The sequence below is a fragment of the Akebia trifoliata genome, chromosome 2, assembly GCF_017979445.1.
Source record: "Akebia trifoliata isolate Shusen 1 chromosome 2, ASM1797944v1, whole genome shotgun sequence".
NCBI classification, from domain to species: Eukaryota; Viridiplantae; Streptophyta; class Magnoliopsida; order Ranunculales; family Lardizabalaceae; genus Akebia; species Akebia trifoliata.
Genome location: NC_141376.1, coordinates 32,872,808 through 32,888,002, shown reverse-complemented (window position 1 = coordinate 32,888,002; position 15,195 = coordinate 32,872,808).

Here is a 15,195-nt window from a genome sequence, read left to right as displayed (position 1 = left end):
ATCGACCACTTAGGAATTACGATGATTCCACGATCGGAAGTATAGTCCATTTCATTTAAGTGAATTAGAAAGGGAACAAACACATCGTTACATATTATTCAACAATGAGAAAGTTACCAATTTCATGGAGAAAGTTGATATTTTTGCAACACAATTAACATTATATACAAATGTAACCTAATCTACAATCTAACATGTGTAATACTTAATGGTTAAATAGACAACACATGTGATCGATTATGATGTAATTACTACACACACGTGCCCATGAGCTGCAGAAGTTACAAAATAAATAATTTACTAGTTAGTACAAGAATCATGTAAGTAAGATGATTTAAAGTGCAATTACAACTTTATTATATTATTTTTAATAATGTAATAATATTGAATATTGATCCTCTTTGATTACTAATAGGTGCAATTGTTGAGGAATCGAAAAATATCGTATCAGATGATATTATGAGCCTAAGTTAGGTTCACAAAATATGGCGAAAAGGTATAAGGGGTATGTTCTGAATGGGTTTAGGTTTCGTGTTTCAGACAAGGAGAAAGGTCGTAAATGTCAAAATAGTGGAATTGCAGTTACCACATCCATTACAAGTTATGCAAGTAGTAGTGATCAAAGACCCGTAACAGGAAATGTAACATACCACGACAGTTTAACAAACATTATTGAGTTGAAGTATTTTCTATATCTTAAGTTTGTACTATTTAAGTGTGATTGGGTTAATGTTACTGCTATGGGTAGATGAATAAGGGTTGATGAGTATAGGTTTACACTTGTGAACTTCAATCGAGAGATGAATCATATGTCTTACCTGCACAAGCACAACAAGTATTCTATGTAGAAGATCCTATAGAATCAGATTGGCATGTTGTTGTGAAGGCTAAACCTAGATATTTGTATAATATGAGTGTGGTGAATATTGATGAAAAAGAGGATATATGAGAACATCAACCATTTCGTGTTTGTCAAGATAGAAATGTCATAGAACAATGTGATAATGGTGATGTCATTTGGGTTAGAGATGATGTACCAAGAATTACTCTCGATGCACCTTTTCAATTGCTATTTGAACAACCCCCCCGTACAATCAATTCTCTTGATGGTTCAGACAATACTAATATTGAAGATTAAAAACTATACTCATGATTTGTTGCTTGTAAGGGTTTCATAATCAATTGAAACTTAAAATGATAATTGGTATGCTTATTTGGTTAGAAATGATCACTAATTATTTAATTTATTTTCTATATAATTTATTATGTGCTAACTCTTTTGTTTATTGCATGTCTTAGATAGACCCTTCAAAGGATGAGTCAAGTTCATCACAGTACGAGACTAGTGAGGGGTTGTCTGAATCAACCACCAGGAAAAGAAAGGGCCCAACAAGGTGTCTGAGCCTATTTTCTCTCCCACCAGATGAGAGACTAAGAGTAGAATTTGATCGTGCTAAACAACCATTTGGAAAGCATGTGCCAAAGATGTCTAATTTTTGTGGGTTATAGCTAGAGATCCATGTGTGTTTTGTTTAGATGTTCAATCATGGATAAAGATTGATAAGGATGAAAAAAGTGTGCATGGAAAATACTATTGGTAGGTAAAATATCTTTTAACATAACAATAATATATTTTATTTTTATCTTTATTGAAAACTTTTAAAATGATATAATATTTGATTGGCATGTTGATATATATAGGAAAAATTTGAAATTGTGGTAGAGAATCGTCCGTTTGTCATGAAAACAATGGGTAGGAAATGGAAGGATTACAAGTGCAGTCTTTAACGTATTATTTACGATGTGTACGATGATCATGCAACCCGATATGAGCATCGTCCCGATAGTGTTCCTATTGAGCAATGGGCAGCACTTATAGATTTTTGGAATGCAGAGTTAGGACAGGTACATGTTTAATATTTCAGATTTGTTACCATTGCACATGTAATTTTTATTAATTGTTTGTCCTTAATATAGCGCCTAAGTGAGACAAATAAGAAGAATCGCTCGCAGCAGTCAATGCTACATACGTCTGATTTCAAGGGCTTTGCTTATTTTTGCTACGAAGAGGTATTATAAATCATAATAATATTTAGTTCATTATCATTGTTCTTTTAGTATAATTATGTGATTAGCTATTATTTTCTCATTAATGTGTTAATAGGAAGATAAAAATGGCACCAGCATACCTGCCAACAGAGCTGAAATGTGGATAAAAGCCCATTCTCATAAAAATGGAGTGCCTGTTGATGATGATGCTGCTACCAAAATAGTAAGTGCAATTACATTATTTTATAAAACTCCAAAAAAATATATAGTAATTATAAAATTTAAATCAATCACTTTTTTGTAGAAGGAGATGCAAGAAATACTCGAAAAATTACCAGAGGGCTCAAAGGATATAAGTGGACCTAATGACGTATTTAGTTAGATGATGGATGTAAAGAGACCCGGTCGTGTTCGTGGATTTGGGTGGGTCCGACCTCACAAAGTTGTGGGGGTCATCATCTAGCCAAGACTCATCATTTTTCTTGAATAGTGAAGAGATGACCATGTTGAGAGAAAAGGTAATAACATTAGAGGAAAATTTGGCATGAAATAGATCACTACATAGACTTTTTTTACCAATGTATGTTTTATGATTTCTTTTATAATTATTTTTTTTTGTTAACTAACCCCTTTTTAACTCCGGCAATGTAAAATTATATATTACATTGCCGGTCCCAAGCCCGAATAAAGGAGGAGGGAAAAGGATGGTCCCAAGCCCGGATGACTGTTGGAGCTGGAATTTTTGTTGTTAACTATTGATAGTGCAAGGCTTTTGGAGAGGTAACTATAACTTTGAAGTATCCAAGTATGATAGTTTAGAACATCTATAATGCTAGGAAAGTTTAATGGTATTACTTGCTTATTCATTCCTTCTCTTACTACTTCGACTCTATTTGTTCATTTACATGCTGTCATAACTTCAATTTCATTTAGAAAATCGTTTTCTTTTTTTTATGGCTAAATTGGACTTGAATTCACGACCTCTAAGTCGTTTTTTTTGTCTTACTGTGTGGGCTGTGACATGAGGGACACTACTAAAATTTCATATCGTCTACAATTGTTTTTAATTTCTATTATCAATTAATTGTTGATGGACTGCTATCTGTAACCTCTCTAACACTCAAAGTGGGATTTTCACTTCTTTGTCCATTCAAAATTACATCTGTCACAGATGTTTTTGTCCTTCATTTGGTCTCAGAAAATATTGGGCATACTTTTTGTATTTGTTATGATTTATAGACTAGCAAAGTCTGTCAACAGTTAATATGTCCAGCACTCCTTCCGAGTTTTTTATGTTTTATGTAGTTAAATTCAGCATACATTAACACATGCACTTCATGAGTCTCTCTCTTCAAGTAACTCACTCAATGCAATCTATTGTTGATCTTGTAGAGAAAGTGCTCATTGATCAAGCATTTGAACTTCATGCCGAGCTAGAGAATGCAGTGTCAGATGTATCTGGATTGTTTGCCAAAATTGGTTTGTGTCCATAATTTGATTAGCAACTATTTTGGGTATTATCATGAACAAAAAATACAACTAAACCTGTGAGAAACTTTTACCATTTGTGGTTGGTTTGTAGATCACAAGGATAAAAAAGAAGATGGAAACAGAACCCTTATCCAGAAATTCCAGTCTCAATTGACTGAGCAACTTGAGGTCTGGCATAAGACAGTTGCAGCTTCCGTGATACAGCAGGAACGTCAACTTAAAGAAATGGAGGAAAATATGCATTTGCAAATGTTTCTACAAAGGCGCAGGTAAAGTGTACACTTTTTTTAAGAAAGTCAGATGTCCACTTGGAGTATTTGGACTTATAATTGTTTCTTCTGGTATGTTTTGTAGGCTACTGAAGATCTTTGTGGGCAGGTAGGAAAGCTGAAAACGATGCATGATTCCATTATCAAAGCTTTAGACGATTTAGCCAGGGAGCTTGATGGGAATTCTCAGTCAACTTTTTGAAATCTGAATTCAGAAGTTTCTAAGCACTCGACTGCCCTTGAGGATGTACGTTTGGCTTTATTCCTATTTGGATTTCTTCTGCTTAGTGCTTACCAATCTGTTTTGGTTTTGATCTTCTGTTCCGTTGCACAGCTTTTTATAGAAATAGCTTCAGAGGCTGACGTTCTGCTTAACAAACTTCAAAGTAACCTTTCTGATCAAGAGGAGAAGTTAGCTGCATATGCGCAACAACAGCATCAGGTTGGCAACACAACTGGCTGTTATAATGTTTTGGTTTTTAAGTTTAATTTCTTATTTTATGATGCTAAATGTGCATGGACACTCGAGAGCAATAGAGGCTACACGGTGTATTTCTAAAATTAATGTGAACTTCTTCAAGTTGTTTGACACTCTCACATCCAAACTATCTCAAATTGTGGAAGAAGCACAAATCACCCATGACAAGAAATTGTGTGAGCTTGAAAAGATGTTTAAGGTGAGTTAATTTTCAATTTCAAATCTTTCTTTTAGTTGGATTTGTGAATGTGTTTCATTCTTCCAAAACTTTTTAATCTGTTACTTTGTATTTATAGGAGTGTGTTGCTAATGAGGAAAGGCAACTATTAGAAAAAGTGGCAGAGCTCCTAGCAAATTCAAATGCTAGGAAGAAAAAACTGGTATTCATCCCTTTTCCCATTAAGTGACTCAATGCCTTTTTGGTATTAATTGGTTATATATGATCTGAGATAGTTCATGGCAAGCCCCACTCCACTTTATGGAACTCTTTCAAAGGCATACTTTCTGTAAGTAGCTGTATTAATTTGATTATGTCGATGGCCTGTTTTTTTTTTTCCTGCTTTATTATCATTATTAATATTGTTTTTAATTCAAATTGGTTCGGCTCTGGGACCTAATTACCAGCTTGATAGTTATTGGTTGTTTGTCCTTTCCTTTGTAGAAATTTCTTAATCCTTTTTCTTCCTCATTCATTACTAGAGTGTTCTGTTGGACAGGGTTTTACAAAGCTGTTAGGTGCAAAGTCTCAAGAAGCCAATATAAGCATCATCAAAGATGTTAGCGGAATCATCATGTCTGGAAGGTAGAACATACAAGTCTCGCCAACTCACACGATTCAAATCCTTTTAGTGGACAATTCAAATGATTAGAGCCAAATCCATTTATTTTACTCTTTGTTTGTTTGTTTGTTTGTTTCTTTTTTTTGAGTCAAAAAATATTGTCAATCCCTTAAGCAGTTGCCATAGAAAGTGGTATGTATAAACTAGACGGTTACATTTAGGAAACTGTATGGGGAAACTTCCTAAGGTGTCCAAACATTCTCACTGCAACGGAATGCCACATGGAGAGCTGACATAGCCAATCCATACCATTCATCTGATATGTATCACATTGATTTGGTCAAGTGGACAGTAGTGATCATGCCACATCATGCCTGTAGACTGCAATATATTGTAATTTTCCTTGGTAATTGCATCCAATGATTCTTTTTAATGTTTTCTAATAGATAAAATTGAAATAGAAATATGATCTTTTCTGCTTCATCGTGGAGTGTTGTTAGAAACCTTCCACCTCAACTACAAGATATACCTTAACAGAGAAGTATGCCCACACATTTGGCTTACTTTTGAAACTCAGTTCCTACAACAAGTCAAATCACTCCAATTAAGTTCACTATAAAAGCAGAAGACAGGAAATAAATGGGATATTCTTACAAAATACAGAAAATCTTACCTGTACTCTCCCGCTAGTAGGCTTGAAACCATCATTTGGGTCTTCACTAGATGGACATGGATATGGAGATGGATATACTCATTTTGTTATTTTTCTGCATTTACCGAACTAATTATTTTTAAAGTAAGGACTTACAACATCCAAGAATGCATCAACAATAGTGATGCTCACTATAACAAGAGCACTTTCTCGGGTGGCTTCTGTCCTGAATTATTTTGATGTTGCTTGAGTTTCATCGGACATGGAAACATCCTTGTGTATTCTTTGATATTGAGCATTTCCTTGGTACCAAGTTTTGTATGAAAGTGCCTAGAAACATAATTAAAATACAGAACAGAAACCAAATTAAATCTTGGGTGATTTAGACATGCTCTACATTTTTGTTGAATATTTGAGATACTCATGTTTTCAAATAGAGGATATACCCCTTGATAGTCTACTAATTATAACTCTTTGTATCTACTGTCCACTCCAGCTCTTCTAGAAAGCTTCGCTGCAGAGGCTTACAAATTTGTTTGAAGCTTAGTAAATAAATCATGATTCAGTTGTAAATTTAATAAGGAATATGATTGCCAGCTTGATCCTAACAGATAATTATCACTATCATTATCATCAAATCCTTTCAGGTTCAAGTAATATTATAAAAAAACTACTTTTCTACAAAGAAAAACAATTGAAAATCATAAATTCAAAACAAGAAAACCTTGTGAGGTGTTGTTTTTCAAAATTACAAATTAGCAACCAAAAAAAGGCACAATAAGGAAATTAGGGTAGGGGACTAGAGTTAAATTTTCTTCGTCCCTTGGTGCGAGATCTTCCAGAGGAAAATCCAAAGCTTCTTCTACTTTTCCAGTACAAATCAATTCTATCAACCTTTGCTGCTGCAGATGGAAAAAAAGTTGGGGATTTGTATCCAATATTTGCATATAGATCCATCAACCTTTAAATCAAACCAAAAAATAAAACCAAAACTATACTATCGAACCTGATTAAAGTTTCGATATTAGATCGAAAACTTAGAACCAAAGTCGATGAAGATTATATATATAGGGTTCGGTTCAGCAACAAACATTTTGGCAAAACATTTTTCAAAACATCGGTTAGAGGTTTTGGAATGGGCTGTAGAGATCATCCTCACCAAAAATCAGCCCATTCCAAAACTTTTAGCCCCATGTTTACCAGTTGAAAAATCGTGGACCGTCCATTTTTTGTAAACCATTTTTGATGGGTTAGAAGTTTTGGAATGGGCTGAGTTTTGGTGATGATGATCTCCTCACCGTACAGATCATCCTCACCAAAAATCAGCCCATTCCAAAACCTGTAACCCATATTTTAAAAAATGTTTTGCCAAAATGTTTGTTGCTGAACATTTCCCATATATATATATATGTGTGTGTGTGTGTGTGTGTGTGTGTGTATAGAGAGAGAGAGAGAGAGTTCGATCTGAAGAAATAACAAATAAAAAAAATCAAAATCATTGAGTGATATCGAGAGCTCAAACCCTAGAACAATTCAAGAGAGATAAAAAAACAAACCAACCTGATGAACAGCGCTATGGATCCAACTTGAACAGATCGAGTCGAGAGAGAGTGCGAGTTTGTTTATTTAAGGAGAGATGAACACAAAGGAATCCGAGAATCAAACCAGATCGAGGAGAGAGAGAGAGAGAGAAATTCATTTTTCTTTCTGGGGAAGAAAGGGATAGTTTTAGAGTGGCTATTGGCACACCAACTTTTACTTATTACTGACAGTGATTCCGTAAAAACGACAAGCAAACGACAGCCAAAAACTGTCGTCATTAACGACAGCCTGTAGCAGTTGTTTTTAGAGCAATGGTAGTGTCGCCAAAAATACAATATGACGTAGTAAAAAATTTAGAAATAAAAGGGACTTGCATACATGCAAAAGGGGTAGAATTCTGAAACATTGTTGAAAAGAATTTTGTAACCCATGCTCCGATATTGACTTCATTTTTTAGAAAATCTCCTTGATCCGTTTCTAGTTCCATAATACCATTCTTTGCAATATTCGTAGCCACCGAGTTATAAAAAAATCTTGTATTTCTGTAACCTTCTCTAAGCCATTGAACTCTTGATTTTTGTCTATAAAAACTTTCTTCACTATCAAGTTCAGCATTATGGACCCTCATAGCCACCTCTTAAACCTAAAGATTTCTATCCAATGGCCGCTTTTGAATTTGTTCTTGGATCCGAAACAAATTCTCTTTAGCTTTATCTTTATAGCTATGAAGAGAATCGAAGTAGTTCCAGTTCCAAGCTTTAATGGAACTCTTGACTGCTCTAAATTTTCAGGTTAGGTTGAACATTGGTGTACCAAGAACTTCTTGATTCCAAGCATTAGACACCACCTCTTTCAATCTACGTTTACCTAGCCACAAGGAAAAAAATTTAAAAACCTTTGGGCCTCCAGAAGTATTTATCAGAAAGACAAATTTGAATGAAGCATGATCTGACACCCTGCACGACAAATAATTAATAAACATCTGAGGAAATTTAACTAACCTAGCCAAATTAATTAATGTCCTATCCAACCTGCAAAGAATATGTTGAGATCTCACCGATTTATTACTCCAAGAGAACCAATCATTATTAGTCTAGCTTTAAATCCTGAACACCAATCCAATTTATATAGGAATTAAAATCTAGCATTGCACGAATTGCTGCAAGACGACCCCCCCACTCTTTCTTCCTGAAATCTAACCATGTTAAAATCACCCAAAATAATCCATGGATCCACCGTAGATATTTGAAAGAAATCATTCCACAGCACTCTTCTATCATTTTCAAAATTTTCAGCATAGACAAATGACATGTAACAAAAGAATCAATCTCTCAGCCAAGTTATTTTGCAGTGAATAACCTGAGTAGATTCAAATACCTTTTATACATAAAAAATCAAAAGGTTTCATCCCACCCAAATGCGGCCATAATGATGCGATTCATAGTTATCAATAAAATTTCCAGCACTGCATAAATTCCTTTGGTACTTCAATGCATCTTCCTTCTAAACCTTCGTCTCACAAAAGCCCATTAATTCAGCTTTCTCTTCCCCAATAAAATCTTTAATTGATTTCCTCTTTCGAGCATAATTCAGACCCCAAGCATTCTACATGATCAGTGACATAATTAACATTTTTTCGGGTTCCCCTCAATGGGGATTGCTTTCGATCTCGTAGTTCTATTATCGCCGTCCACTACATTCTTCTTTTTATTATTCTTACCGATTCCTTGCTTCTTCATGGGAGTACATTTCAGCTTACTAATAATGTCTGACACCAATTCATCCTTTGAAGCTAAGGATTCATTGATATAATCACTATTCTCCATAGAATTTGATTTCTCCTTCGAATCTAGCTCTCCGGACTCATCCTTATTTTCAAAGTTCTAAAAGCATTTTCAATCCTCATTGGTTGGACGTTCTAAACTACCTCGAGATTTTTAGCCAAATCTGGATTTTGCACTGAAATATCTGCCCCATTTACTTTTAAAATATCCAACCCACTTTTCTTTGAAGAAGATCCTCTTACGTGCCACAACCAAATTCCATCCATCTTTCGTAGGAGTAGAAGTCGGCATTAAGTTACCCGATTTATCTAAATCAATGATCTCACCAACAACCTCCATATTTTGTGGAATATTCTCCTCAGCCCTTGCAGATTTCAAATCGCCTAAATTTTCTGATTCTGTTGACTTCTCTGCCACGTAATTACCTTCTTCCTCCTCTCGAACAACAATGGCTGAATCTGCAACACATGGTCCTCCATTAGCACGATTCAATTGCTCGCCCATATCTGCAGCTACTTCAACCACAACAACATCATTTTGAGCTTCCTTACTACCTTCATTCACAATTGGCTTTGCCGCCCAGGTTGAAACCATAACCACAATTTTTTTTTAAACTCGTTCTTGGACATTGCTCTTGACTATGATGGAATGTTGCATAAACCTTATAAGGCTTTGGTTTCCATTCATAAACCACTTTTTGATTAAACTTAGTCCCATTCTCCCTCTTCAGGATTAAACAATCTGAAAAATTGCAAAGAGAATCAATCTCTAAACAGATCCATACAAATCCAAGTCGAGATTTATTAGCAATGGCTTCATCAGAATGCAGAGGAATTCCAATCTTACTTCCTATACTACCCAAGCAAAGTGGAGACAAACATTGAATTGGGAGATGCGAAAAACGAACTGATATTGAAATAGAAGAATTAAAGCATTTCTCTCATAGGCTTAGAATTCACAGACCATTTCCTCAGAACTAATTGTCTTCCTCCAATACTCTAGACTGCAGAGTTGAGAACCATGTTGCAGTCTTCAGAATTACTAAATTTAAAAAAAAAAAAAATCCATCTTCCAACGATAACACCTCCATATTTCCCTTAATTTTTCACATCCTCTGAACATCAATTTTCAAACCATGAAAATATGGATGCTTCCCTAATAGATAAGCTACTAGGGAGTTCTCCCATCTAGTAGCTTCGGATTCAATGGCTTTTTCTGGCAGCAAAACTGTATCTCCATTTCTCACTTCAGGGAAGAATTCTAGGTTTTTTTCGATCTTACAAAGTTTCCCTCTATTAATTGATGAAGCCGCCATTACAAAGAAGGACAAACCATAATATCTTCTCCACAGAAAATATGGTAGATTCTATAATATCTTCTCCACAAAGAGGGAGACATCAAAATTTAAACGCCCCTTGCAATTTTCTAAGTTAACAAAAAAAAAAAAAACGGGCCATCAAATCAAAATTGGGTCCACAAATCTAAATTGGGGGTTTGTTAATCGGGACGGGCCTCATATGGTTTGGGTTTGGGTTTTCGCAAATAAAGCCTATGATCCAGCAAATCCAAGTGATCCATATTAAATATTGGGCCTTATACCCAAATAAATGAGTTTGGCCCAATAATAATCCATAGAATCCTTAAATGGGATTTGGACAAATTTAACCTTTTAAATAAATCAATCAAACATCTTTAAGTTGGGGGTATAATTGGAAAGCTAAATTACCTTTAAGTCTATAAGTAAAAGAGCCTCTCTTATTGAAAGGGGATCTGGATCACTTTCTCTCAGAAGACATGAGCTCTCCCTCTAGAGAAGAAGAAGCTTTCAAGCCCTCCTCTAGAGACAAAGTAAGGTTTTTCAAAGATCCGGACTCTGACTACAGAGAAAATCAAGAAAATATTCTCAACCGATAAAACGCGAAGTCCGGAGAGAAGAAAATCTACAGAAACCTCTACAGAAGATCAAGCACAAAGCAAAGTCACCGTCCAAGCAACCTTCTCAGCCGATAAAGCGCGAAGTTCGGAGAGAAGAAAAGCTATATACATCGACACTATTTTGTATTTGACTGTTAATCAGAGGAAACACTGAGATCTGTATCTACTTTTCATCAAAAATTAATAAAATTATTTACGATCTTATTTCACGAATCTCGAGGTAGATCTGTTGAAATTTATTATCGACAAATCTTCATAAACCTTTCTGTTGATAATTTCTCTCTGTAAAAAATTCAAACTTCTCTCTCCGATTTTTATAGATTCATCGGCCAAACTCATTTATTTGGGTGTAGAGCCCAATATTTAATATGGATCACTTGAAATTATTGGATCATGAGTTTTATTTGCAAAAACCCAAAACTCAATCTTTAGAAGACTTATTTCCAATTAGCAAAGTCCAATTTGGATGTGCGAATCCATTTGTAATTTCTAAGGACTCTATTTTAATTTATAAAATTTGTGGGGACTTTCACAAATTTTCATTGCCCACAAATGCCTCCTTCAAGGATTGAAGACGGTGCATCCTTGAACATGTTTACACTAGCTTCATGTTTTGATGAGAATGTTTATGGTGCTTCCATTTTCATACTCGACAAACCACTTCTTCATAATGTATTTGGTGAGTTCGAAAGACTTAAGTCTAACCACGTGTCTTTTTACCTTTTGCTTTGGAGTGCTCTTCACAGTATCATGTTCTTTTCGTCTTTTAGAAATTGATTGTAGAAATTCTTATAAGGGTTTCTTGGTTATTTCTAATCTTCCAAGGGTTTTTTTGTTATTAGTAACACTCTTATGATGTTAATATATATATGAGTGAGAGAGAGAATAAAATAACTCTCTCTTCATCTCTTTTCTTCTTCTCCAAAAAAATCCTAATCCTAAAACTCTCAAATCTACTTGGTATTAGAGCTCAAGATCAATAAGGACCTTAGATACAAATTTAAAGAAAAAGGAGAGAGATAAGAAGAGTCTCTTACTTGCTGCGTCTGATGACGTCAGTAGCCGACGTGTTGATGTCATCTGACATTGTTTTCGTCAGATATTTTGACCTTTTCTGATTGTTTCTAAGAGAGGGTGATTTTAGAGAATTTTAGGAACAAGTTTCATGCGATTTGGAGTTATTTTGAGCAAGTTATGATGTTTTTAGTGAAAAATCAACAAAAATGACGGAAATTCAAGATATGTCATTTTCTCTCCATTTGTTCATTTCGATTACTTTTTTCTGAGTTTGGATATGAGTAGTTTGGTCATTTTTTTATGAGGAATCTAATGGTGGTGACCGTTGATCGATTAGTCAAATATTGAAGCTTCGGTGATCCTTTCTTTGGACCCCTTTTCTATTTTTTTTGTGTGCTGAAAATGGTGCTTTTTATACAAATCTGATCTCTTGTGGTATTTTCTGATATGGATTGACTTGTTCCCCATATTCTAATGCTTTTCATGTATTGTTAAAAAGGATAATAAGTGTGTTTCTCCATCGGGTGAAGTGTATATCAACTTTGGATATCTAGTGGAGTGTATTTCGTGCTCACAAGGTGGTGGTGTTTTTTTATTCGAAAGTTTCTTTACAATGTCTGAGATTAGTCAGTCATCGAATGTGTCTTTGAATGGTGAAGGGAGTATGAGTAATCCTCAAAGTATTGCTCCTAATCTTCAGATCACTACGGTGAAGTTAAATGGCCATAATTTCCTTGCTTGGTTTAAATCGGCCATACTATACATTAAAGGAAAAGGTAAAATAGGATATTTGACCGATAGGTTACCAATTCCTGATTCTGAAGATCCAACCTTTGACAGATGGGATGCAGAGAATGCTATTGTTATATCTTGGTTACTCCATTCTATGCAACTTGACATTAGCAGTAATTACTTATTTTTGCAAACCGCCAAGGAAATATGGGATGCAGTTACAGAGACATATTTAGAAGTAGGCAACACAACTCGTGTGTATGAGTTGCGCAGCTCGTGTGTATGAGTTGCGCCATAGTATTTGGCAGATGAGGCAAGGTGATAAGTCCTTATCAGACATTTCGGGCCCACTGTTCTATCGATGCTATTGCGTATAAGAAGTTGGTTGAAGAAAATCGTGTATTTGAGTTACTTGCCGGTTTAAACTCCGAGTACGAACAAGTCAGGGTTCAAATTTTAGGAAATGAGCCTTTTCCATTATTAACTACAGTATATTCCTATTTGCATCGTGAAGAGTGTCGTCATAATGCTATGCTCCAACCTACCATTCATGAGAGATCAGCCTTAGCCTCGATGTCCCAAAGAGGAGGTCGCAATAACAGTCGTGCTCGAGGCGGTGGTCGTTCAGGGACAACTGTTGATGATAAAGATAAGTTGAAATGTGACAATTGTGGTCGTACTCGCCATACTAAGGATATTTGTTGGGATCTTCATGGCCGTTAATTACATAGAAGTTCATTCACCGTTGGCCGAGGAGGTAGTCGTTATAATAGTGGAAGGGGTTCAAGTGCTCTTTCTATTACTTCCATTGAGACATTAGAGCCTACTCCAACTCTAACACCGGCATCTGATGGTACTAACCTCTCTCGAGGTGAGATTGAGGCTTTTCGGCGTTTTATGGATCAATTGGAGCCTCCTAGTATGGCTTCTACATCTGCGATCGCTTACTCAGGTACTTCGACCTCGGCCTTCAGTGCATCTGTTTCCACTCCTAACAGCTCTTGGGTTATTGATTCAGGGGCATCGGATCATATCACTGGTATGTCTTTATTTTTTTTCATCCTATCATATATGTTTTGGTAAGGACAAAGTAAAAGTTGCCGATGGTTCTTATTCTTCTATAGCTGGCAAGGGTAGTGTTATTGTTCATCCATCTATTACCTTATCATCTGTTCTTCATGTTCCTAATTTTTCTTTAAACCTCCTTTTTGTAAGTCATATTACGAAATCATTAAATTGTAGTGTCACTTTTTTTTCCTTCTCATTGTGTTTTCTAGGACTTGGATACGAGGAGGATGATTGGTATGGGGCATGAGGAAGGAGGACTTTATTTTTTGGATCCCCCATCACGGGTTGCTACCTCAGTCCAGAAGCTTCCATCTACTGTTCGGGGTGGCCATCGTTTTGAGGAGTTGTTACAGTGGCATAGGCGCCTTGGCCATCCCTCTTTTTTGTTGCTTAAACGATTATTTTCTCAGTTATTTTGTTCTATTTCTGTGTAAGATCTTCAGTGTGAGATGTGTGAATTTGCTAAACATTTTCGAACCTCTTATCCTGCTAGTGGTAACAAAAGTAGTTCACCTTTTTCTCTTGTTCATTCTGATGTGTGGGGACCTTCCCTAGTTACCTCATTACGTGGTTTTCGTTATTTCGTTACATTTGTAGATGATTTTTCTCGTGTTACTTGGATTTACTTACTCAAAACTAAAAGTGATGTGTATTCTGTATTTAAACTCTTTCACAAAATGATTGAAACACAATTTTGTGTAAAACTAAATTCCTTAGATCTGATAATGGTGGAGAATACATGTCTGATGGTCTTGCTTCATTTTTTAGTGAGCATGGTATCATTCACCAAACCACTTGTGTGAGTACTCCTCAACAAAATGGCGTAGGTAAGAGAAAAAATCGTCACTTATTGGAAGTTACTAGAGTTCTCTTATTTACTATGAATGTACCAAAAGTGTTTTGGTTGGATACTCTCTTAACTGCTACGTTTCTTATTAATCGCATGCCTTCCCGTGTCTTGGGATTTAAAATTTCCATTGAGGTTTTATCTTCTCCTGATAAGGTGTTTCTCATTCCCCCCAAAGTCTTTGGGGGTGTGTGTTTTGTTCATGTCTCTCGAGCTGACCGCACCAAACTTGACCCTAAAGCCATCAAATGTGTCTTTCTTGGATATCCTTCTAATCAAAAGGGTTATAAATGTTATCATCCCCCTTCTCGTAAATATTTTGTATCCATGGATGTAACATTCTTTTAGTCTACCTCCTTTTATTCCTCTTGGAACACATTTCTCCAGGGGGAGACAAATGAAAGTAGAGAAATGTTTTTTCCCCAAGAGTTATTGTCTTGTCCTCTTCCTCTTCCCTCTAACAATGTTGATAGTAGTCATAATAGTGGTGATGATGGCTAGGGGGAGATTCCTATTATACAAGAGAAAGAATTACAAGTTGACAATAATAAT